Genomic DNA, 25,269 nt, shown 5'->3' with positions numbered 1-25,269 from the left:
ATGGTAGGTTCACCATCTTAACCCTTTCAGTGTTGTGGATTGAATATTGAAAGTTCCTATGCAAAATGTATTCATTACACAACCTGATGCCTAATTTTACAAGTGTAAAGGGTTTGTTTTTTTTAATGGAAAAAATAAATAAAATTGCTACCCTACTAGTTTCAGTTTGTGCTGCAATTGCTTTGTCATCAGAAAACGGCACCCACTGAAAAGATCAGGGCTTTATACAGGAAATATACTGTTCACAGTTCTGTGAAAATGTTGGCAGCAGGCGTTTTAAACTTCCACAATCTGTTCTTCCCACCTTGGCACACAGCCTTTTTCATTCTCTGTGGACTGCTGAGACGTTATGATTATATTTCACATAAGTAAGTCTTATTGAATAAATAATACCCTTATGTATTTTTAATTGAGGCTGGGCAAGTGGATAGAGTCAATGGAATTAAAAGGTTATGCTGCAGCTTGAGGTGAACCACACACTTTGTTTAAGTGAAGGGCGACCTTAGCTGTAACTTGGTAGAGGTAAAAACGTACTTTGTGTAGAGGGCTCTGGTTCCAACAATACCAATCAAAAGTTGATAGTGCTTTCTGGGACTTATAGTTGCACAGCAACTGGAGAGTCGACTAGATTTGTCTATTATTAAAAATATATATATATTTTCTTTTAGCTTTAACTTGAACAATCCGTCTGGTTCTTTAGCCGTATATAAGAAAATGATGGACAGTGCCATTGTGAACTTACAGTATATCTTGAAACAAGAGCATAGGATTATTAAAGAGGAAGCGTTGTGATCATAATCTCTTTATCATAGAAGCCGATCAGGACATTCACTGTTATAAATAAGGGGTCATGGGAAAGTTTCTATTCATTGTGGGAAGAAATATTTAGCATGCAGAAACTTGCTTTCTGCACTCAGAGCAATCATTGTTACCATCATGTGATAATATTATGTAAATATTCAGCTGCACTTTAAAGCTGATTTCTTGATATCTCAATAAGGGCGATTTGTGAATAAATTGGGTACTGTAGGTGTTGTCCTATTTATGGTTATCATACAACAGTCCTGTCCTGCTTTCATCTATTTCAAATTGCCTAGAATAGAATGCACAAGGAGAATCCATTTGGCCAATGGCATGCATTGCTGACCATGTGGTTTCTGTCATTTTGGAATAATCGCTGTACCACCAAGTATGTGGCAGATTTTGCTGCTATGTGGGTGTCCATATATGCCACACAATTGGGATTATCATGGCTAATTGACTGACATGAATGGGCGCCATTACCTTTGGCTTATTGTGTGATTACTTAGGGTTACGTAAACTTCAAAGGCTTCATTGTTAAGTTACCACAAAAATCAAGCAACAATGAACTTTTATCTCTTTGGTGCATGTTAAGCAATAGAAGCCTGCGTTTCATTGGTTGCTATGGCTTAGTGGAAACTTTTCACCCTTAATGCTGTATTAGTAACTATCCGTAACGGGTTGTTTTGGGTTTTTTTTTCCAGATCTGTTGTACACTTCAGTTGAAGGAACATTATTCTGAAACATTATTGAATGTATTTTGTATGAGACAAACAGCTATATACCCAAAAGCATAAACAAATGGAAAAAGAAAAGAAAAAAGAACCATAAACCAAAATAACAATAACCTAAATGAAAGGGGTGGGGGGGGTGGGGGGGGAATTGTATAGGTGATCAAGAGATCAAACATAAACAAAGAAATGGGCTCTACAGTGGTCATACAGAGTGAATCTGTTTCTTACTGGCTTCCTTTTTATTCCAAGGTCTATTCCTTTAAACTGACCATTATATATAATAGAAGAATCACAGTAGCTGATGAACAATATTTGATGTTATACAACTCCCCCCCCCCCCCCCCCCCCAAAAAAAAAAAAATATTTACGGTCATTTATAATTGAAAAACAAGTAAAATATTTCATAAAGCATACAACTACTTTGTAATATATTTGTCTCTACGGTAAAGGATGCTTTATTAAGCAGCTATACCAAGAATTGAGCTCTCTGTCATGTTAATTAGCTTCACACAGAATGTCCTAGGCAATGTCACCCTGCTTAAGTTCATGAGTGACTGCCACAAGATGATGCTTTGGTTCATGTGCTGTATAGCTGGGATTACACAGCCAGAAGCCATTAGTAGACAGGGGTGAACTTGCTTGGGATAACTTAATTTTATGTCTCCCAATATCAGCCAGAATTGGAAGGAAGGCTATGTTTTCACTTAGCAAAGTAAAGTAACACGTTTTTTTCCTTTAGCTGACATATCCGAAATATTCAGAAATCCAAATTTGTTCAGTGCGACTATGATAGGGACACTTTTACTCAATGTACACAAAATTATTAAAAATATTTTATAAAATTACTATGGATGATATTCAATTGTTTGCAAAGTCAGTTGGATGTCTGTTTTTTTCCTGTCTATTAGATAGGACATAACAGACACCCAACTGACTTTTCAAACAATTGAATACTCCCTTATGTGTATATGATAGGTGTGCAATACGTTTTCAGATGTACATTGCATAGGTAGAGTAGACACAATCTGACTGTATGGTTGTGAACTGTAATCTCTAAATAAAGATCTTGTGAAATGTCAAGGCACAGAACCGTAAATAAGCAATACTGCACCCTGTCAGCATGTTCACTTCCTTCACAAATTTGTTAATGGAGCTCAACAGAAGCCACTGGAGAGCCATGATTTTCCACAACTACAAGGGTGGTCTGAGACAGCAGGAGAGTTGTAACCAACTGTAAGCTGCTTTTGGGGTGGAAGCACCGTCCTGAACCACTGTTTTTTAGTGGTTTGCAGAATTTTGTCCATCACCGAGGACAACATTACTGCCGTGCGGGCCACAGTTGAGGTCGACGCTAGGGTGACCATGGCCCTGATAGAGAAGGAGATAGGCATCTCATCAGGATCCATCCATCCATTAGCTGTATGAGCAGAAGGAGGCTCAGGTGACTTGATGACACAGGAGGCATTCATTTTGCCAGCTGTCAGGATACCGACGCCGGAATTCCCACTCGGGTGGTGGTTCACACCACCTGAGGGGGAATATAACCATGTGGGGACCAAAGGTCGCCACCGGGCCCAAAGCGTGATGAGCGCAGCGAGCCCGTGAGGGGACATGCTGCGCATGCCGCCGGTATTCCGGCTATTGGTCTCCTGACTGTAGGGATCCCAACATCCAGGATATCATATTGAATCCAGTGACACAATATGCTGTCCAGGTTTGATGGCAGTTGCTCAAACTCTGTCTGGGAGATCATCAGTGGTGTCCAGATTTGATGGCAGTTGCTCAAACTCTGCCTGGGAGATCATCAGTGGTGACAAAGTCTGGATCTACAGTTTCAACCTTGAGACCGAGCAACTGTCAACCCAGTGGACCCCAGTTGGAGGTGCAACGTCACAGATGTTTCAACATGAGCACACCATGGCCAAGCAGATAGTGGTTGTTTTTATGAACTGGTCATGTTGCTACTGTACCACTCGTGGACTGGGGCTGGTCTGCCAACCAATGCCTGCCACAAGTATAGGAAGCCATTTCAAGGTGTCATCAAAGAACTTGCACTCGTGACTTTCTCCATCATGACAGTGCACTTGCCACAAGTCCAGTAAAGTGATGGATTTTCTGGCCCAATGAAGGCATCCAGGAGCTTGGTCATCCACTGTACAGTCCAGACCTGGCCCCCTTCGACTCCTTCATGTTCAAACAAATCAAGCACAAGATGCATGGAATTCGTTTTGAGTCAGCAGTAGCTGCAGTGGAAACCTTCATCAAGAAGACATAAGGCATACAGTATGTAGTAAACATACCTTGTTTACTACATATGTCCCACTGCTTCACCAAATGGTTTGAGCACATGCAACTTTGCATAGACTCCTCTGGCGAATACTTTGGAAAAATGTAATGTCCACTGTGTTTGTAAAGGCAACACTTTTTGTTCATCTGGAAACTTATTGCACACACCTCGTTAGGTATATATGAAACATAAAAGTATTCTGTGTTTAGACTTGGGTCTCATCCACAAGATATCTCATTAGGGTATGCAAATATTCCCAAAATACAGAAAAATCCCAAATACTTCTGGTCATAAGCATTTTGGATACGAGAAGCTCTACCTGTATCCCGCAAACCATAGCACAGTTAACAATTATATCCAAGGATTCACATGAAAACTGTGTTTATAATGTATTTATAATGTTACTATTATAGATTTACTTTAGCAATGACTGTAATCATGACTTATACTAACAATGAAAGATATTTTAAGTTGACCTCTTTCAGGACAGCATTTTGCATCAGCTGATGGGACGTGAGATGTACAATGTCCCAGTACTTAGAATTAAATTTAGTCATCAGCATTAGGATTAATTTGGGATCAGTAAGGATCCCTTTAGTACAGTCTGCCACAGCTTTAAGGATAAGCACTATGTATAATTACATTGTTTAACAATCACAGTATTGTCTCTGTGTAAATATTGTTTTGATTATATATCTATGACCTGTATGATGAAACTGGTGTTCTTATAGACTTGTTGGGAGTTGAAGCTTTTACTGGATATACAGCTAGATAAATTCATATACATCTTCTGTGAGTATGGTTACTTGTTCACGAGAATGCAAACTGTTAATACACAGGTCTGTATGTGCCCATGCCCCATAGTGAATAACGAGCCCCCTGCACAAGCAGCACATCGCTGAAAGGGCAGGGCTTCTCCATATTTGGTGCATGGTCATCTGTGCACGCACCACTCCACCCATTTTAACACTCCTGTCAATACACTTGTACCGATCGCACACAAATGGGCGCGTGTGACATCATGCGGCCGTCCCAAAACTGAGGGTCAGTCAGGCAGAGGCGTACACATCACTCTCCCGGGCCACGCAGGTGCAGAGCGGCCCAAAAATCGTCCAGATGCGATCATATCTCAGTAGCAAAAGCTACTTATAAGGTCCTATATACAGATACCTTCTATTTCTAAGTCAGCTAAATGTGCATTAATTTGCACAAGTCAGAGTTTGTATGTTTGCCTCTAACCTCCCTGAGAATACAGGTGAGAACAAACAGTTGCATATCAGCATAGAGCATTTACATGGCTGTGTCTTTTTCGCACAGTTAGTAATTATTCAGACATAGGACCCTATTCGGGTTTGGTCGCAACTCGCGATCCACCTGCAAAAAATACGATGATGATTCGGGCGCATGCGCAGGGCCCATCCTGCACATGCGCCTGCATTTACTGCGGGCGCCCCGCAGTAAATACGAATGCCTCTCCTGCGCCGGCAGGAGGCTTCCGAACTTTATGCGATTATACTGAAATTGCGGTGTAACTGCAATTTCAGCGTGGTCACAGGGGTGAGGTGGGGGCGGCTGTTAGCATGGTGGGCGCCCCCCAGCATGCGACTCAAAAGATTGCAAATTCTGCCAAAAAAGCAGAGTTTGCAATCCTTACTGAATCGGGTCCATAGACAGTCTATAGAGCCTTTAATCGGGTCCATAGACTGGGCTTATATTTGTATGCTCAGTCCTCATTTGTGGCTTCATCAGCAAGAAGGTATGGTTGGTAGATTAGGGTCTGGCCTTATTTTGTGTCAGTTTTGCCTGAATAAATGTAGGAATGTATGCTCATAGAACTCCAGTGTTTCTTGGTTTATGTATCTTTTTTTTGGGTTCACTGCGGTATGCCGGTGGTCGGGCTCCCGGCGACCAGCATACCGGCGCCATGAGCCCGACCGCCGGCTTACCGACAGTGTGGCGAGCGCAAATGAGCCCCTTGCGGGCTCGCTGTGCTATGCGCGCCACGCTATTTTATTCTCCCTCCAGGGGGGTCGTGGACCCCCACGAGGGAGAATAAGTGTCGGTATGCCGGCTGTCGGGATCCCGGCGCCGGTATACTGTGCGCCGGGATCCCGTCAGTCGGCATACTGAAGACCACCCCTTTTTTTTCCTCTCGAAGCCTTTGACTCCTGAGTAACCCAAATTAACAAACTGAATAGTAAAATATTTCAATAACTCCTTCAGGCATTTGAATGAGAATCTGGAGAAAATGATCAGATATAACAGATCAAATGCAGAAACCAGTTAAGTTGTATAAAGTCATATGCACTCCCCACCCACCTCACACAAAAATGTATTGGGGGGAAGAAAATATATATGTAAATTTGTTGCCGTTTTATTTTGTGTACACCTGAGATCAGAGACGCTATAGAAATCTGCAGTCATGTCCTTTGCATCACTTCCCTGTATGCTCTTGTTTTCATATAATCCCCCACCCACCCCTACAGCTCGTCCTCTGTATTCTTCTCAGTTCCTCCCCCACTCTACCCCATCAACTGCAGATTTAGTTATGCATAGACAACTGTAGCAGAAAATCTAATTTGATGATTAGCAGAACTGCCAGGATCACTTCATGTCAAGAGATGCTATCTCTCTGCTTTCTCACTGATTAATCCCTCTCACAAAACAGCTGCAATGAACTTGCCCCTAAGGGCTGATTGTAGCCATCAATGTATCTTCACAGTGTCTCGGCTATTGAGCAGTGCTAAGGCAGGCAAAATAAGAGCATGTCTAAAGTAACCTTTGCACTTGTGGGCAGGAACACAACCCATTTTGAAGAATTGCTTCACATTCTATGTAATAAAGCAACCTTATTTCTAAAAGCAGATGTCTGAGCCATACAGAAACAGAAGTATTGTCTTTTCCGTATTTTTCCACACAAAAGTTGCTATTAATTAAACTAAATAATGCCAGTCATTGGTCAGATGCCTCTTTAACAGCACCTATTACAGCGCATAGTCTGCCATTTTTTCAGCGGAATTAAATTCTCTGAAGCATACAATCTATCAAGTCATTGACATTTGTAACATCACTGAAATATAAATATAGGTCTGGCTTCTAAAGCCTTCTGAGATGACAGTGCAAATGATGTTCATGAATTATGTTTGTATTAATATGGTCTCTTATAGATTAGAGCTTGCAGTATATGTTTGTATCCACTGCAATTATGCTTTGTTAAAATAGCGTATATTCAACATATGTCGCGAGACACCTGGTGAGACGTAGATGCTCCGAGGGGAGTAGTGTACTGTTTTTTATTTGTTTTTTATTTTGTGTCTTATTTGCATCTCAGAGGCGGCAAAACACCACTCACTGCGTACTACAATCACTGGGCTGTGACTATACTTGCACAGGCATATGTTTTAATCATATACAAAGTCACAGACAAGTACAATGGAGATATTCAGATATTGCACATCAATGGAGCAGTGTAATCTAGCAAAGTCATTTTGTCGCTCACAGTTGTTTTATTTAGGAGAATAAGAGCATTTGAGCAAGAAAGAAACTTGGCGCAGCTAAGTCATCTGGGTCCTGGCACGCCATGAGGGCTATTTTTCGCGTCATGAACAACAGTGTATGAGGACTCATCTGTATATCAAATTGCATCGTATTGGTTCAAAATATTTTATTTCATTGGATTTTTTTGTTCCTGGTAATCATTAAGCTATTGTAAACTTCAACCTTTCTCCTTTTAGAGGTCAGGTACTCATCAGTCACTTGCCCTGAGAACACTATCATTTCCCATTTCCATGTGAGCGACAGTAACTTTATTGTGATTGGGTAGTGGAAACATTAGAGTTAATGGCAATATGTATGTATGTTCATGCGTGCTTGTTTCGGAGGCATGGAAGCAAATTCATTTAGTACTGAATGGTAGAAGAGCTTCAGCCTGGAGGCAGGATTCCATTGTTGGCAAATATGTTTTTACACAAAAGAAAAAAAGGTTCTACAGAAGACTGCATTATGTATAACGTGTATCCACATATGTCTCCTGTATATGCATTAATAATAATACTGTATTACATTACTGCTAGTTTTTATCCCAAAACCAAAGCACAAAGTTGACTACTTTTTGTATAGTGAGTGTTTTATATTTATCTGTATTACGTATATATCTCTTTCCAGTACTCTATGCACAGCAATATTTGAAACCGACCTGTCAAAATACCTAATGTATGCCTAGGAATATGAGATCCCATAAACTAATCTCGATGGACTCTAGGACAGTAGCAAAGGCGATTATACCAAATGATAAAATATAGGATTGATTGGAGTTGGAAATATTCCATGAGCCCCTTTATTCAAAGTATATGTCTTTGTAAACCATAGCACATATCTCTTAGTGTTTAATTAGGTCACTGGCATGGTGTTTCATTGGAGATACCACTGAGATATATTACTGATCGCAATTAGAAGGTGATCAGAAGGTGATCCTTTGAGTAGTTGCATGGTAACAGAACTACTCATTTGGTGGACTGAAATTCACATTCATTTATGATGAGAATATAAATGGGGCAAAAAAACTGAGTTCTTATGAAATGTTTGCTTAATGGCCATATATCCTCAAAACTGTTGTCTATTGTAGATTATTATTGTTTTGGGGTTGTTTTTTTTGTATTTTTATACAGCACTACTATTTTACGCAGCCTTGTACAGAGATAATTTTTGTTCTCATCAGTCCATGTCAGCCAACTTTCTAAACTGGGTGTGCTGTGCATTTTCGCAATAGACTGCGCATGCGAATGCACCGCAGTGCGCACGTGCGTCGGCAAACAACAACATGCATCGCCGGTCAGTGACAGGCTGGTGCGAAAGTTCCAATCGCACAGCCGTTCACATGGTGATTGACAGGAAGAGGCCATTTGTGGGTGGTAACTGACCGTTTTCTAGCAGTGTCAGGGAAAACGCTGGGAGTGTCAGGGAGGGTGTCTGATGTCAGCTCCTGTCCCGATCAGCCTGTTCTCATCGCACTGTAGGAGTAAGTCCTGGGCTGCGCACAGATGCACACAGTGGAAAAATCATTCACTGGTGAGTGAGGTGCGAATGGATTTGCAGCTGTCCGCTGACTGAGGGTTTTTTTTTGCAGCGTGGCGTACACATGCGATCGCACACTGGCACAACGAACATACACTCCCCAAGGGCAGCGACTATCTGATCGCAAGACAACAATTTTAGTAGCCCAGCGATCAGGTCTGATTCACCCCCATCGTATCCACCATATGACTCACAAATGCTATGCATGCACATGGCTGTGGGCAGCACAAATATTGCACCCACAGAGCTGGTTCAAATACATCAGTCCGTGCATCATTGGAGCTTATGCTCTAAATTCTCTACCACATAAGCACTAGGGATTTTTGTCACAATCCAATTCACCTACCAGTATTTATTTTTGAAAGTGGGAGGAAATGAATGACACCAGTACTGTGATGCAGGAATGCTAACCACTGTGCCACCCTGCTTCCTGAGACAGGGGAGTGCAAGCTACTGTATACCAAGAACAGTACAGTGATCTAGTATACCTATACAATTCATAACATTACTGGCAGTTACAGACCGATAAACCAGGATTAGGCTATTCCATTGGCAATGAACCTTATATTAGTTCTGGAAGGATATTTTTGGACCTAATGAAATCAGGATTAATAAAAGACCCCCTGTAATTATTTGGTACAGTTTGAGTATGTGCAGCAGGTAAAATAATTTACCTGTCTACTTCACAGATAAAAGAATTTTGGAAAATGTCATACCACTCCCTGATTTATCCACTACCGCCTGCTTGTGCCAAGTATTACTGCATGTTGGATGCATTGCCCGTAATTGTGTAAGTGATTAGAAGTCCTGCATTTAATGGGCCCTACACACTGGCCGACATGACTGCACGATATGAACGATCGTTCATTAATGAACGAGATAACGTTCATATCGTGCAGTGTTGAGGCTCCAGCGATGAACGTTGCGCGGCCCCGTGCTCGTTCATCGCTGGTGTTCCGTCAGCTGTGCATGCAGGCCAATATGGACGATCTCGTCCATATTTGCCTGCAGTTCTATGGAGCCGTGTGACGGGGGGAGTGAAGTAACTTCACTCCCCCCGTCACTTCCCCCCCGCCGCCGGGTCACCCGTCGGCCATATCCGCCGTCGGGCAGCTCAGCGGCGGATCGGCCAGTGTGTAGGGCCTATCTCTCATGCTGAGATTGTTAGGATTAAATTCATTAATAAGGTCAAGGTGAAGATTTAATACATTCCTTATGCAAAAGAAAAATAATCTATGTATTAATAATAAACATGGGATGAATAGCTATATCAATTATATAGATCTACTCATATTTCATTGCTTTTATAGGTATATAATCTCTTGTGATTTATAATAAATTGATACTTAGCAATTGCCACATACTGTAAGTATATGGCATGTAACTAAATACGCACGCTACCTACCTGCTTATCCTTACAGTGATTATCCTTCTGTCTGTGACCTCTGCCCAGGTCCTATAAAACTACTTTTTACCTCATCTGATATCTGGGTGAAGTTTAATAATATATTGAACAGTAAGTGGAACTTTGTGGATGGATCTGCTCATTCTAAACTGCCTGTTTACTACTGGAGGAATAACCTTTCAGAATCAGAATTCTCTTTATTGCAAAGTACACTGCTCAAAAAAATAAAGGGAACACTTAAACAACACAATGTAACTCGAAGTCAATCACACTTCTGTGAAATCAAACTGTCCACTTAGGAAGCAACACTGATTGACAATCAATTTCACATGCTGTTGTGCAAATGGAATAGACAACAGGTGGGAATTATAGGCAATTAGCAAGACACCCCCAATAAAGGAGTTGTTCTGCAGGTGGTGACCACAGACCACTTCTCAGCTCCTATGCTTTCTGGCTGATGTTTTGGTCACTTTTGAAAGCTGGCGGTGCTTTCATTCTAGTGGTAGCATGAGACGGAGTCTACAACCCACACAAGTGGCTCAGGTAGTGCAGCTCATCCAGGATGGTACATCAATGCGAGCTGTGGCAAGAAGGTTTGCTGTGTCTGTCAGCATAGTGTCCAGAGCATGGAGGCGCTACCAGGAGACAGGCCAGTACATCAGGAGACGTGGAGGAGGCCATAGGAGGGCAACAACCCAGCAGCAGGACCGCTACCTCCGCCTTTGTGCAAGGAGGAACAGGAGGAACACTGCCAGAGCCCTGCAAAATGACCTCCAGCAAGCCACAAATGTGCATGTGTCTACTCAAACGATCAGAAACAGACTCCATGAGGGTGGTATGAGGGCCCGACGTCCATAGGTGGGGGTTGTGCTTACAGCCCAACACCGTGCAGGACGTTTGGCATTTGCCAGAGAACGCCAAGATTGGCAAATTCACCACTGGCGCCCTGTGCTCTTCACAGATGAAAGCAGGTTCTCACTGAGCACATGTGACAGACGTGACAGAGTCTGGAGACGCCAAGGAGAACGTTCTGCTGCCTGCAACATCCTCCAGCATGACCGGTTTAGCAGTGGGTCAGTAATGGTGTAGGGTGGCATTTCTTTGGGGGGCCGCACAGCCCTCCATGTGCTCGCCAGAGGTAGCCTGACTGCCATTAGGTACCGAGATGAGATCCTCAGACCCTTTGTGAGACCATATGCTGGTGCGGTTGGCCCTGGGTTCCTCCTAATGCACGACAATGCTAGACCTCATGTGGCTGGAGTGTGTCAGCAGTTCCTGCAAGACGAAGGCATTGATGCTATGGACTGGCCCACCCGTTCCCCAGACCTGAATCCAATTGAGCACATCTGGGACATCATGTCTCGCTCCATCCACCAACGCCACGTTGCACCACAAACTGTCCAGGAGTTGGCGGATGCTTTAGTCCAGGTCTGGGAGGAGATCCCTCAGGAGACCATCCGCCCCCTCATCAGGGGCATGCCCAGGAGTTGTAGGGAGGTCATACAGGCACGTGGAGGCCACACACACTACTGAGCCTCATTTTGACTTGTTTTAAGGACATTACATCAAAGTTAGATCAGCCTGTAGTGTGTTTTTCCACTTTAATTTTGAGTGTGACTCCAAATCCAGACCTCCATGGGTTAATAAATTTGATTTCCATTGATAATTTTTGTGTGATTTTGTTGTCAGCACATTCAACTATGTAAAGAACAAAGTGTTTAATAAGAATATTTCATTCATTCAGATCTAGGATGTGTTATTTTAGTGTTCCGTTTATTTTTTTTGAGCAGTGTATATTTACACATACAAGGAAATTGACATGATGAGATTGGCGTATAGACAAACCAAACCGCAACTAAAATAGATTAATTACTCTAACAGTAGGAGAGATGACAAAAATTTGGAAACAAATTAATCTCAGCGCTATAAAGGGAACTTATTAATGAGCACCACTGCAGTGAGGTTTTGGTCTTAATAGAACGAAACCTTCTTTTGGGCGTCAATCTCTGAAAAAAAGAGGATGACTGGGATGGGACGGATCGTCGATGATCTTCTCAGCTCTCTTCATTGTCCTAGAGGGATATAAGGGGGGGGGGGGTGAAGCGACTGTTAGCATGCTATGCGGCCTTGCCCTGCGGTGGGCGTCCCCCAGCATGCGATCCAAAGGATTGCATATTCTGCTACTTAGCAGAATTTGCAATACTTACTGAATCAGGTCCATAGTCTTTTAACAGAGGAATCCCTCTTTACAAAAACAAAACAAAACCCTATACTGGTACCATGGCATACCACTAGGAGTAGCCGCTGCATGCAAGTACAATAAAATGTATCATTACATAATGTCACTCTGTAAAGGCAAATGGTATGGTCTGCATTATAAGTGGGTGCACTATGGTGGTCATTCCGAGTTGTTCACTAGCTGTATTCGTTCGTTGTGCAGCGATGAGGCAAAAAAATGGCTCTTCTGCGCATGCGTATACGGCGCAATGCGCACGCGCGACGTACTGTTATGACGTTTCACACATGGTCTAGCGAAGCTTTTCAGTCGCACTGCTGGCCGCAGAGTGATTGACATGAAGTGGGCGTTTCTGGGTGTCAACTGACTGTTTTCAGGGAGTGTTTGAAAAAACGCAGGCGTGCCAGGAAAAACGCAGGCGTGTCTGGGTGAACAGTCTGATCGCAAGCGCTGAGTAGGTTTTGAGCTACTCTAAAACTGCACAAAAAAACTTTGTAGCCGCTGTGCGATCCTTTTGTTCGCACTTCTGCTAAGCTAAAATACACTCCCAGTGGGAGGCGGCATAGCATTTGCACGGCTGCTAAAAACAGCTAGCGAGCGATCAACTCGGAATGACCACCAATGTATCATGTAGATGGTGCACTGGATTCTACTACAGTGGCTCTTGAATTCATGGGAATATGTTTTCAGCTTTATAAACATGGACATTGTTATGCTAACGGAAATATCTTTGTTTTGTGGACCATGGATCAGATCCAATGGACATATCTTTTGCCATCACTCCTTCCCTGACATAAGAAAGTTAATGATACAATAAATGAAAGGAAACAAGTGATCAGTGCTTTAGAAAATCTTCTGCAAGCTCCTCCATTTGCCTTTGAGAGGGAGCGGGAGGACAGATGGAATTTAGACAGGCGTTTAGAGTAATTACTCTGTAACGAGGATTTTGTTGTGAAATTAGTATCTTAAGGAGGTGGCGCAGATATCTTTCAAAGGATGAATACCTCGTTAAGAATCTGAATGCAGGAAAAAAGGAAGTGACTGTTTACAATTGGAGCTCAGAAGACACCTGCCTGGTTTTAAATAACAGCTTTGTCCTTTTAAAACTTGTATCAGTTTTGCTAAACTGCTTTGTTTAAGTTATACAAATCACGTGTGTTTTGCATACCGTTGAAAACCTGTAATTCTAAAAATGTGTGTCTCAGTGGAATGAATGCTTCTGCTTGGAAGCCTACATTATTTACTACAAGCCACAGTGTTCCTTCTGGTCAGAGCCTTAAATTACTTTCATGCAATGACACGTTAGATCTGCCTGGACCTTGCAATCAGGGTTCCTTGTCACAACCTGTCATATAGCTGTGGTAGGGATCATTATACGTAGCTCCATGTTATAGGCATCTATTCATGCCTTTATTAGGGCTAAATTAGTAATACTGGACTACTGTCATCTGTTCTGTAGTCTTTGTGCTAAGTGCTAGCTGCTATGATGTCCTCATAGTGAGTGTTGGTGTGCTGTAGATGCTGAGAGGAAATAGGTTACCATGGCATTGTTTAGCTAGTCCTTTTAAGCTAGCTGCACTCCACATTACAAACATAGGGCCGGATGTAACGCTGCCTGAGTTTCGGCAGCTGTGCTGGGTGCCAGCCGGAAAAAACAAATTTTTTAAAAGGGGCAATCACTTACAAGGCATGGTTTTGCAGTGTAAGTGATTTCCTCTTTAAAAAAAAAACGGCCCAGTTCGGCCAGCATCCCGCATGGCCGCCGAGCTCAGGCGGCATTTAATCCCATCCATGGTGGTGTTTGGAAGCAATCCAAGCTAACAGAAAAAATATGTCAATAAACTATAACCAAAAGCATGTTTCTCTTACGTCCTAGAGGATGCTGGGGACTCCGTAAGGACCATGGGGTATAGACGGGCTCTGCAGGAGACATGGGCACTACAAAGAATTTTAGAATGGGTGTGCACTGGCTCCTCCCTCTATGCCCCTCCTCCAGACCTCAGTTAGATCCTGTGCCCAGAGGAGATTGGGTGCATTACAGGGGAGCTCTCCTGAGTATCTCTGAAAAATAATTTTGTTAGGTTTTTTTATTTTCAGGGAGCACTGCTGGCAACAGGCTCCCTGCATCGTGGGACTGAGGAGAGAGAAGCAGACCTACTTAAGTGATAGGCCCTGCTTCTTAGGCTGCTGGACACCATTAGCTCCAGAGGGAGTCGGAACGCAGGTCCCCTCGCCGCTCGTCCCAGAGCCGCGCCGCCGTCCTCCTCCTCACAGAGCCGAAAGATAGAAGCCGGGTGAGTATAAGAAGAAAGAAGACTTCTTAGGCGGCAGAAGACTTCAGATCTTCCCGCTGCGCGCCATTGCTCCCACACACAACACACACTGACAGGCACGGACGGGTGCAGGGCGCAGGGGGGGCGCCCTGGGCAGCAATAAACACCTCTAAATCTGGCACTTTTAGAGTTTATGTGCTGCGGAGGCAGTGATTATATAAATCCCCCGCCAGTTTTTATACTTTGAGCGGGACCGTAGCCCGCCGCTGGAGGGGGCGGAGCTTGATCCCTCAGCACTAACCAGCGCCATTTTCTCCACAGAGATCTGCAGAGAAGCTGGCTCCCCGGTCTCTCCCCTGCTGAACACGGTGACACAGGTCTGAAAAGAGGGGGGGGGAGCACTTGTAAGGCGCAGTGAGTGTATTACACAGTAGATTATATATATATATATATATATATATATATATATAAAAGCGCTATTCTCTGGGAAATTATTTGCAGTGTCAGTTGGCGCTGGGTGTGTGCTGGCACACTCTCTCTCTGTCTCTCCAAAGGGCCTTATTGGGGAACTGTCTCCTTAGAACTATATCCCTGTGTGTGTGGGGGTGTCGGTACGGGTGTGTCGGTATGTCTGATGCGGAAGGCTCAGCTAAGGAGGAGGTGGAGCAGATGATTGTGGTGTCTCCGTCGGCAACGCCGACTCATGATTGGATGGACATGTGGAATGTTTTAAATGCAAATGTGACCTTATTACATAAGAGACTGGACAAAGCAGAGTCCAGGGAAAAAGCAGAGGGTCAATCCACGGCTTCGACTAAGTCACAGGGCCCTTCTGGGTCTCAAAAAACGTCCCCTATCCCAGATAGCAGACACTGATACTGACACGGATTCTGACTCCATTGTCGACTACGATGATGCGAGGTTACACCCAAGGGTGGCCAAAAGTATTCATTATATGATTATTGCAGTAAAAGATGTTTTGCATATCACAGATGACCCCTCGGTCCATGACACGAGGGTGCGCATGTATAAGGAAAAGAAACCTGAGGTAACCTTTCCCCCATCTCATGAGCTTAACGAGTTATTTGAAAAAGCTTGGGAAACTCCAGATAAAAAATTGCAGATTCCCAAAAGGATTCTTATGGCGTATCCTTTCCCTGCACAGGACAGGGTACGTTGGGAATCCTCACCCAGGGTGGACAAGGCTTTAACACGCCTGTCCAAGAAGGTGGCGCTACCGTCTCCGGACACGGCAGCCCTCAAGGATCCTGCTGATCGCAGACAGGAAACTACTTTAAAATCTATTTATGCTCATACAGGTGCTTTGCTCAGACTGGCAATAGCATCGGCATGGGTGTGTAGTGCAGTTGCAGCTGGGACAGATACCTTGTCAGCTGACCTTGATACCCTAGACAGGGATACCATTTTATTGACCTTAGGTCACATTAAAGACGCAGTCTTATATATGAGGGACGTTCAAAGAGACGTTGGGCTGCTAGGTTCGAGAGCCAACACCATGGCGATTTCTGCTAGGCGAGCCCTGTGGACCCGCCAATGGACGGGTGATGCCGACTCAAAAAAGCATATGGAGGTTTTGCCATACAAAGGTGAAGTTTTATTTGGGGAAGGTCTCGCGGACCTGGTTGCCTCAGCTACTGCGGGTAAATCTACCTTTTTGCCTTTTGTTCCCCCACAGCAAAAGAAAAATCCACAATATCAGATGCAGTCCTTTCGGTCGCATCAGTCCAGAAGAGGTCGGGGCTCATCTTTCCTCGCCAGAGGTAAGGGTAGAGGGAAGAGAGCACCTGCTCCGGCTAGTTCCCAGGAGCAGAAGTCCTCCCCGGCTTCTACTAAATCCACCGCATGACGCTGGGGCTCCACTGAGGGAGTCCGCGCTGGTGGGGGCACGTCTTCGACTCTTCAGCCAGGTCTGGGTTCTGTCAGACATGGATCCTTGGGCGATGGAAATTGTATCCCAAGGCTACAAACTGGAATTCGAAAAGGTGCCCCCTCGCCGATTTTTCAAGTCGGCCTTGCCAGCTTCTCCCCCAGAGAGGGCAGTAGTGTTAGCTGCAATTCAAAAGCTGTGTCTACAGCAAGTGATTATCATGGTTCCCCTAGTCCAACAGGGGAAAGGGTACTATTCAACCCTGTTCGTGGTCCCGAAGCCGGATGGCTCGGTCAGACCCATTTTAAATCTAAAATCCCTAAACCTATACTTGAAAGAGTTCAAATTCAAGATGGAATCGCTCCGGGCTGTGATCTCCAGTCTGGAAGGGGGGATTTGATGGTGTCACTCGACATAAAGGATGCATACCTTCATGTCCCCATATATCCTCCTCATCAGGCCGACCTGAGATTCGCTGTACAGGACTGTCATTACCAGTTTCAGACGTTGCCATTTGGGCTTTCCACGGCCCTGAGGATTTTCACCAAGGTGATGACGGAGATGATGGTGCTCCTGCGCAGGCAGGGAGTCACAATTATCCCGTACTTGGACGATCTCCTGATAAAAGCGAGATCGAGAGATCAATTGCTGAAAAGCGTAGCACACTCCCTGAGAGTGCTACAACAGCACGGTTGGATTCTAAATCTGCCAAAGTCGCAATTGATCCCAACGACGCGGCTATCATTCCTAGGCATGATTCTGGACACTGAACAGAAGAGGGTTTTTCTCCCGATGGAAAAAGCCCAGGACCTCCAGAACATGGTCAGAGACCTGCTAAAACCAAAAAGTGTGTCGGTTCATCAATGCACTCGAGTTCTGGGAAAAATGGTGGCAGCCTACGAGGCCACCCCCTTCGGCAGGTTTCATGCGAGGACATTTCAGTGGGACCTTCTGGACAAGTGGTCGGGGTCCCATCTACAAATACATCAGAAGATAAGCCTGTCCCCCAGGGCCAGGGTGTCTCTCCTGTGGTGGCTGCAGAGTGCTCACCTTCTAGAGGGTCGCAGATTCGGCATTCAAGACTGGGTTCTGATAACAACGGACACGAGCCTCCGAGGATGGGGAGAAGTCACACAAGGAAGGAATTTTCAGGGACTGTGGTCAAACCAGGAGGCTTGTCTACACATCAACGTGCTGGAATTAAGGGCCATATACAACGGCCTACGACAAGTGGAGAATCTTCTTCGCGACCTACCGGTTCTGATTCAATCAGACAACGTCACAGCCGTAGCTCATGTAAACCGCCAAGGCAGGAGAAGGAGCAGAGTGGCAATGGCGGAAGCCACCAGGATTCTGCGCTGGGCAGAAAATCACGTAAGCGCTCTGTCAGCGGTATTCATTCCGGGAGTGGACAACTGGGAAGCAGACTTCTTCAGCAGACACGATCTCTATCCAGGAGAGTGGGGACTTCATCAAGAAGTCTTTGCAGAGATAACAAGTCTTTGGGGACTTCCTCAAATAGACATGATGGCATCACGCCTCAACAAGAAGCTTCGCAGGTATTGTGCCAGGTCCATGGACCCTCAGGCAGTAGCGGTGGACGCCTTGGTGTCACCATGTGTGTTTCAGTCGGTCTATGTGTTTCCTCCTCTTCCTCTCATCTCAAAAGTATTGAAAATCATAAGACGAAAAAGAGTACGGACAATACTCATTGTCCCAGATTGGCCTCGAAGGGCCTGGTATTCAGATCTTCAGGAGATGCTCACAGAAGATCCGTGGCCTCTTCCTCTCAGGGAGGACCTGTTGCAACAGGGGCCCTGCATGTTCCAAGACTTACCGCGGTTACGTTTGACGGCATGGCGGTTGAACGCCAAATCCTAGCTGGGAAAGGTATTCCGGAGGAAGTAATCCCTACTCTGATAAAGGCTAGGAAGGAGGTGACAGCGAAACATTATCACCGTATCTGGAGGAAGTATGTATCTTGGTTTGAAGCCAGGAAGGCTCCTACGGAAGATTTCCATCTGGGCCGTTTTCTCCACTTTCTACAGACAGGAGTGGATATGGGCCTAAAATTAGGCTCCAGTAAGGTACAGATTTCGGCCCTGTCTATTTTCTTTCAGAAGGAATTGGCTTCTCTCCCGGAAGTCCAGACTTTTGTAAAGGGAGTGCTGCATATCCAGCCTCCTTTTGTGCCCCCAGTGGCACCATGGGACCTTAACGTGGTGTTAAGGTTCCTGAAGTCTCACTGGTTTGAACCTCTTCAAACGGTTGAATTAAAATTTCTCACTTGGAAGGTGGTCATATTGTTGGCCTTGGCATCTGCAAGGCGGGTGTCTGAATTGGCGTCCTTGTCTCACAAGAGCCCGTATTTGCTTTTCCATGTGGATAGAGCAGAGTTGAGGACTCGTCCTCAATTTTTGCCTAAGGTGGTTTCTTCATTTCATATGAACCAACCTATTGTGGTGCCTGTGGCTACGGATGACTTGGAGGATTCCAAGTCCCTGGATGTAGTCAGGGCCTTAAAAATCTATGTAGCCAGGACGGCTCGGGTTAGGAAAACAGAAGCACTGTTTGTCCTGTATGCAGCCAACAAAGTTGGCGCTCCTGCTTCGAAGCAGACTATTGCTCGCTGGATCTGTAACACGATTCAGCAGGCTCATTGTACGGCAGGATTGCCGTTACCAAATTCGGTAAAGGCCCATTCCACTAAGAAGGTGGGCTCTTCTTGGGCGGCTGCCCGAGGCGTCTCGGCTTTACAGCTTTGCCGAGTAGCTACCTGGTCGGGTTCAAACACCTTTGCAAGGTTCTATAAGTTTGATACCCTGGCTGATGAGGACCTTGCGTTTGCTCAGTCGGTGCTGCAGAGTCGTCCGCACTCTCCCGCCCGGTCTGGAGCTTTGGTATAAACCCCATGGTCCTTACGAAGTCCCCAGCATCCTCTAGGACGTAAGAGAAAATAAGATTTTAAACCTACCGGTAAATCTTTTTCTCCTAGTCCGCAGAGGATGCTGGGCGCCCGTCCCGGTGCGGACAAAATCTGCAAGGCTTGTATATAGTTGTTGCTTACATAAGGGTTATGTTACAGTTGAGATCAGTCTTTAGCTGATACTGTTTTGTTCATACTGTTTACTGGTTGTGTATATTCCAGGTTATACGGTGTGGATGGTGTGGGCTGGTATGAATCTTGCCCTTAGATTAAGAAAATCCTTTCCTCATATTGTCCATCTCCTCTGGGCACAGTTTCTCTAACTGAGGTCTGGAGGAGGGGCATAGAGGGAGGAGCCAGTGCACACCCATTCTAAAATTCTTTGTAGTGCCCATGTCTCCTTCGGAGCCCGTCTATATCCCATGGTCCTTACGGAGTCCCCAGCATCCTCTACGGACTAGGAGAAAAAGATTTACCGGTAGGTTTAAAATCTTATTTTTTTTCTTGTATACGGTACTATAGCTTGGTAGTACGCTTTCATCTGTTATTAATATTAGTTCTCTGTGCTAACCAATACACACCTAGATGCCGTCTATCTATAAAGATATATATGTATATATAATGTATATTTATATGCCATATGAAAATAACCATAGGGTAATTCAAATTTGCTACAGGTATTGCATGACTGTGTATTATACTTGTACCGTATACTTAAAAGATGAATAAACCCATGCATTGAGTTCTATAAAAGAGCCACAAGTACTATTCACAAATATACAGGGTGTTTAAAAAAAAAAAGGTAACTGAAACTTACTTCAGTCCTCACACATTGCTTGTGGTGCTGTGGTGTCTGCCAGAACGTCCTATATTATGATTAGCCACAGACCCTGTTTGTTGGAACATTTCCACCCAAGATGGGATAGTATTGTTTGGTGGTACAGGTCTCTGGTAATTGTTCTGGAACCCAGTTACGGATTCAAGGGAAAGCCCGCCATTCCGTCCTGCCCCGTAACTTTGGAAATAATGTTTCACACAGCAAGCACATTCATGGATTGCTTACTGTCGTATCCTGGCTGCCACTCAACATCTACTGTAACACATAAGATATACATACAAGTTCAGTTACCTTTCTATTGAAACACCCTGTGTAAGTAAGAAATCCAGCATTTATAGCAACTATTAGTAAGGTGGAGCAGTGGGCATGGAGCATTCATTTTGCTAATCCACAATACCAATGAATGTATTTAAAAGGCAGTACAGGAAGCCGTTTGGACCCTAAAATGAATTGATATACTGTCGCAGCCATTCTCAGACAGTCAGCCGTCTTGGATACCTCTGAGCAATTTACTTAGAAGTCAACTTTTAAAGAAGAGTAATTGTAGATAAACACTGTAGATAAGCATTCTTTGTGCAGGTGTCCTTTTGTGTTCACATGTCTGTAACAAATACTTCCTACTCTTGTAACAGACAAATGATAGAATTAAATGAAACAACAATAAATATTGTAACACTTGTGGAGCTGTAGTTGTTATCGCTATAGCTTTCCTCACAAGCCTGCGCTTATGAACTTTTCATGGCTCTACAAAAAATATAAAGCTGAAATCTCACTTGTTACCACAAAACCTGTATATGGCCTGGGTAGAGCTTCTTTTACAGGTGGTTATAGAGTCACCAGTGGTAAATAACCCTCTGCTGTGTTCAATGTGTGGTAGATTGTCCTGAAAATAGTAATCACCAGATATAGGGCCTAATTCAGGTTGGATCACAGTGTACGATACCGCAAATGATGAGAAAAAGATGCGGGAGTATGTGCATCCCCTGTCCTGCACATGCGCCTGCATTTTCTCCAGAGGAGGGGGGCACAGAAAGTGCAATCGCCCCTGCCTGTCAGGCAGAGGCGTTCGTGGGGAAGGCGGCCAAACGGGGAGGGGGGGGGGGGGGGCGAACAGGGTGGGGGGGCCGGGTGGGGGCGTGATCGCGGAGGACGTCACACGCAGCTGCCGTGATTGGGAACATGGCGGCTGGTCTCCTGTGAGCGGAGCTGGAGGCATCCCCTATTTCTGCTAACAATTAGAAATTGCAATGCGTTCGCAATTTTTGCTTGTTGAAAGGGGGGGGGGAGGTGGAGGTCAGCATGCTGGGCAGGCTTGCCCAGTGATGGGCAGCCCCCAGCATGCTAGCAAAAGGATTGCAAATTCTGCTAATTAGCAGAATTTGCAGTCCTTACTGAATTAGGCCCATAGCGTTCAATCGCTTGGCATACCCTGAATGTAGCAGGACCCATGTTTCTAGAGAAAACTATTCTATTGCAAAGTTACTGGTTGCAAAGCAACTTTGTCTGATTTTTCTGAAGACAATTAATGAAAAGTAAATATTTTTTACATTTTTGTATTTATTTATATGGAAATGCTGTGTAGCTATGCTACAGTCATTGTCGCCTGCTTACCTGTTATATTCACTATAGGGGACTGCAGCAGACACTAAATACTGACAATACAGGTATCTTGTTTACAGTATACGAAACGTAACAAGTCACTTGGATATGTTGCAGCATTCCCAATTTCCCATACCTTCCAACATGACACAACATACTACATACAATCTGGCTTGCTTCTGCTCAAGGGTGTACTGTAACTACCAGAGGTACAGGGAATGCAGCTCCTATGGGGCCCATAGCTGAGATGAGGCCTGTCTTACTTGTTTGTCCCATGGGGATGCGTTTGGCATCCTGGCGTTTGGAATGCTGGCGATCATGTGACCAGTGGAGGAATTCCGATTCCGCTCAGGAGACCGGCACCTGGACAACGACAGCCGACATCCCTAACATAAAGATCTCTGTGGATATTAGGGTTAGGGGGCCAGGGGGTTGGTAGGCACTAGGGGGGTGGTTATCCATGCCCGCCACTCCTGAAATGTATCCATACCCGCCACCCCCTAGATTTAGCCCCAGCCGCCACCAGAGGAAGGTTAGGGTGTGTGAGGGGGGGGGGGGGGGGGGGCTGCAGGGTATCCTACTTACCCCTCAAAAGTGTCAAGATTCTCGGGTTCAGGATGGCGGGATAGTTCATGCGACCGCCGTCATCACGAACGCCGGGAAATGGTATGACACCCATCCCATGTTGCTATCTGAGCAAGAAAGAAAGAAAGGAAGATAATGTATAATATATATCGGGTGAAAAGGGTCTGTGGAACATAAAGTTACATATGGATATTTATTCTAGCAACAAAACAGTTAACACATTTCCGGTAGAAGATCTCTTAAAATAGAAAATATTAAAAGAATGACATATATACACAATATTAATCAATGTGTCTCTTTAATCCTCAATGCAAGTGCTGGTTTTGCAGTTCCTAGAATGGGAATAGGCTCTTTAACTCAAACGGCAGTGCAATATGCAGCTTGCGTGTGTTTGGTGTTTTTCTATTCTATTTACCCTTTAAAGAGCATCTGGGGACTTAAGCTGGTAACATTTGTGGCATTTGATGTTGGTTCGTTACAATCAGGCAATAACTACATTGGCCTACTTTGCAGTAATTGACTGACCAAGAAAAATGTTTTCCTTTGTAATCTGGTGATTCTACCCAGCTGCCAAATCACTGGGAGAATTTAACCTTTAAGGCCAGATTCAATTAGTCGTGGTAATTTACCGAGGGCTAATGCAGTGGGCATGGCTATTCAGTTACAGCCCGCGCCATCCCGCAAGAATCATGCAGCCATCAATTACTGCGCATTTCTGTTCAAGTCTGAGGGAGACTCAAATAGAAATACGCGGTAGGTGCCATTATTGCGGGTGCTGCAAATGCAAAATCCGAGGCTACTTCACTTTTACTCACTCGGTAAGCTTTCGAGGCTAGTTGAATCTGGCCCTTATTGTGTAGCCACTGTGGCATAACTGTTGAATGGAAAAATCCATGGTCAAACACTGGCTCACCATTTTGTAAGAACAGCTCTTTTATGTTTTATTTTTCATTTAAAAGTGGTGGTATCTAACAATTTTGTCATTGTAAGGTTACAAACAGGGCCTTCCTACCTCTATGTCTGTCTGTTTTTCCCCAGTTTTGTTCTATTGCTGTTCTAATTGTTAAGCGCTACAGAATATGCTGCACTATATAAGAAACTATTAATAGTAATAATTATTCCAATAAAGTCCTACATGGGTTTAAAATACATAATTATATTAACTAGTACATTAAGTGCTGCAAGCTACGTTTACTTGTTAAAATAAAAACAGAGAACTTTGTTTCATGTAGCTAAGTTTGACCACACAACTTTCCGCATCAGCTTAACAGGAGCCTGACATGGCGGAGGACCAGTCACTGGCTTCCTGTTTCCCTCCCCACTCTTCACCTCACATCATGCCCATAATCCTGTCACATGCAGTCCTGTGCTCACTCGCACAATCACACTATTGAGCAGGTCAGTGCCTCTCACAAGATTAGCACAATCATAGCCTCAAGTACGACGCGCTTCTGTTAACATTCCGATGATCTGATTGGCTACATTTCGTTCTGCCATAGTTTACGTAAACCCAGGAACACATAACCATGTACAAGATGAAGTTGGATAGCAAAAATTGCTATGAAACTTGATGGCATTATGCAAGCACCATAATTAGTTTGGCAAGTTAAAAGAGGGATTTCCACAGTCACATATGTAGATGGCTGCAATCTCCCTGACTGGCACTTGTGTGTGAGTAACATGCAGCAGACTTTTCCTGTCAGCAGATCATGTTGCTATATAGTCTAGCACTTCATATTGTGGGATTACTATTTGTGGTTTCCATTGCAATGGTTTTTTAAAAGCTATTGGTTTATAATTTCCCAGGGCACCCCCAAGTTTGAAAGATGGATACTTTTGCCCCTGATAACTTTTCTGTTTTGTTTTTCTTTTTATATTGAACATTTTCACAGTAGCATTCGCTTGATGGATACACCTCAGAGTCTGCTATTCTCTGCATTGTGTGAGTGGATAGTATTGATTAGGAGTGCTTAAAATGCATGAGACCATACTGAGTACCAAGAAAATTTCCATCCATGTCACCAGCTGAAACAGACATTTCCAAGTATCTTACGTACATTAGACAAAAGGCAAGCAAAGCCACTATTTGACACTAATGTATATCAAAGGTTGCATATTACTGAGCTGACTCCTATACTGTGCTTGACAGGCCTAATATGTTATATATAACTAAATATGACCACCGTGCTTTTTCACTCCTCTACCGAAGGGTTTCACTTTAGAAGGGAGCTTCTGTAACTAATACACATGTGGTGACTAGTAGGCAGACTTACTTTACAGAAATACACAATGTTTATTGGTTGTTTCATGCATGGGGGAGGGTCTGTGATGTCTCAGCTTTTTAATTTGTATCACATCCTATTAGTACACTTGTAAATATATTGGGGAGTTACAGCTTGCTGTACAGAAGTGGACCGGTAATAAGTAATAACAGAGCTGTGTTAAATTAACAATAACTTATATATATTCAGGGTCGGATTAAAGGTAGTGTGTGTGTGTGTGTGTGTGTGTGTGTGTGTGTGGGGGGGGGGACAAGGGAGGTCGCCACAGGGCCTCCCGAGTCCGGCACTGCCCACGTCTCTGACTCGTCTCCTGGCTGCTCCTCCCGGCGACTTTGATGCTAA

General features: G+C 44.3%; 1 protein-coding gene across 2 annotated transcripts in view; it reads left to right on the top strand.

Moving 5' to 3' along the window:
* FAM222A (family with sequence similarity 222 member A) overlaps positions 1 to 25,269 on the top strand; it is a 118,601-nt gene that overhangs the window by 56,860 nt on the left and 36,472 nt on the right. The window lies entirely within an intron of this gene.

The sequence above is a fragment of the Pseudophryne corroboree genome, chromosome 1 (assembly GCF_028390025.1).
Source record: "Pseudophryne corroboree isolate aPseCor3 chromosome 1, aPseCor3.hap2, whole genome shotgun sequence".
In the NCBI taxonomy this organism is placed as follows: Eukaryota; Metazoa; Chordata; class Amphibia; order Anura; family Myobatrachidae; genus Pseudophryne; species Pseudophryne corroboree.
Note: the sequence above shows the minus strand (reverse complement) of the source record. Positions and strands in the feature narration are given on the sequence as shown.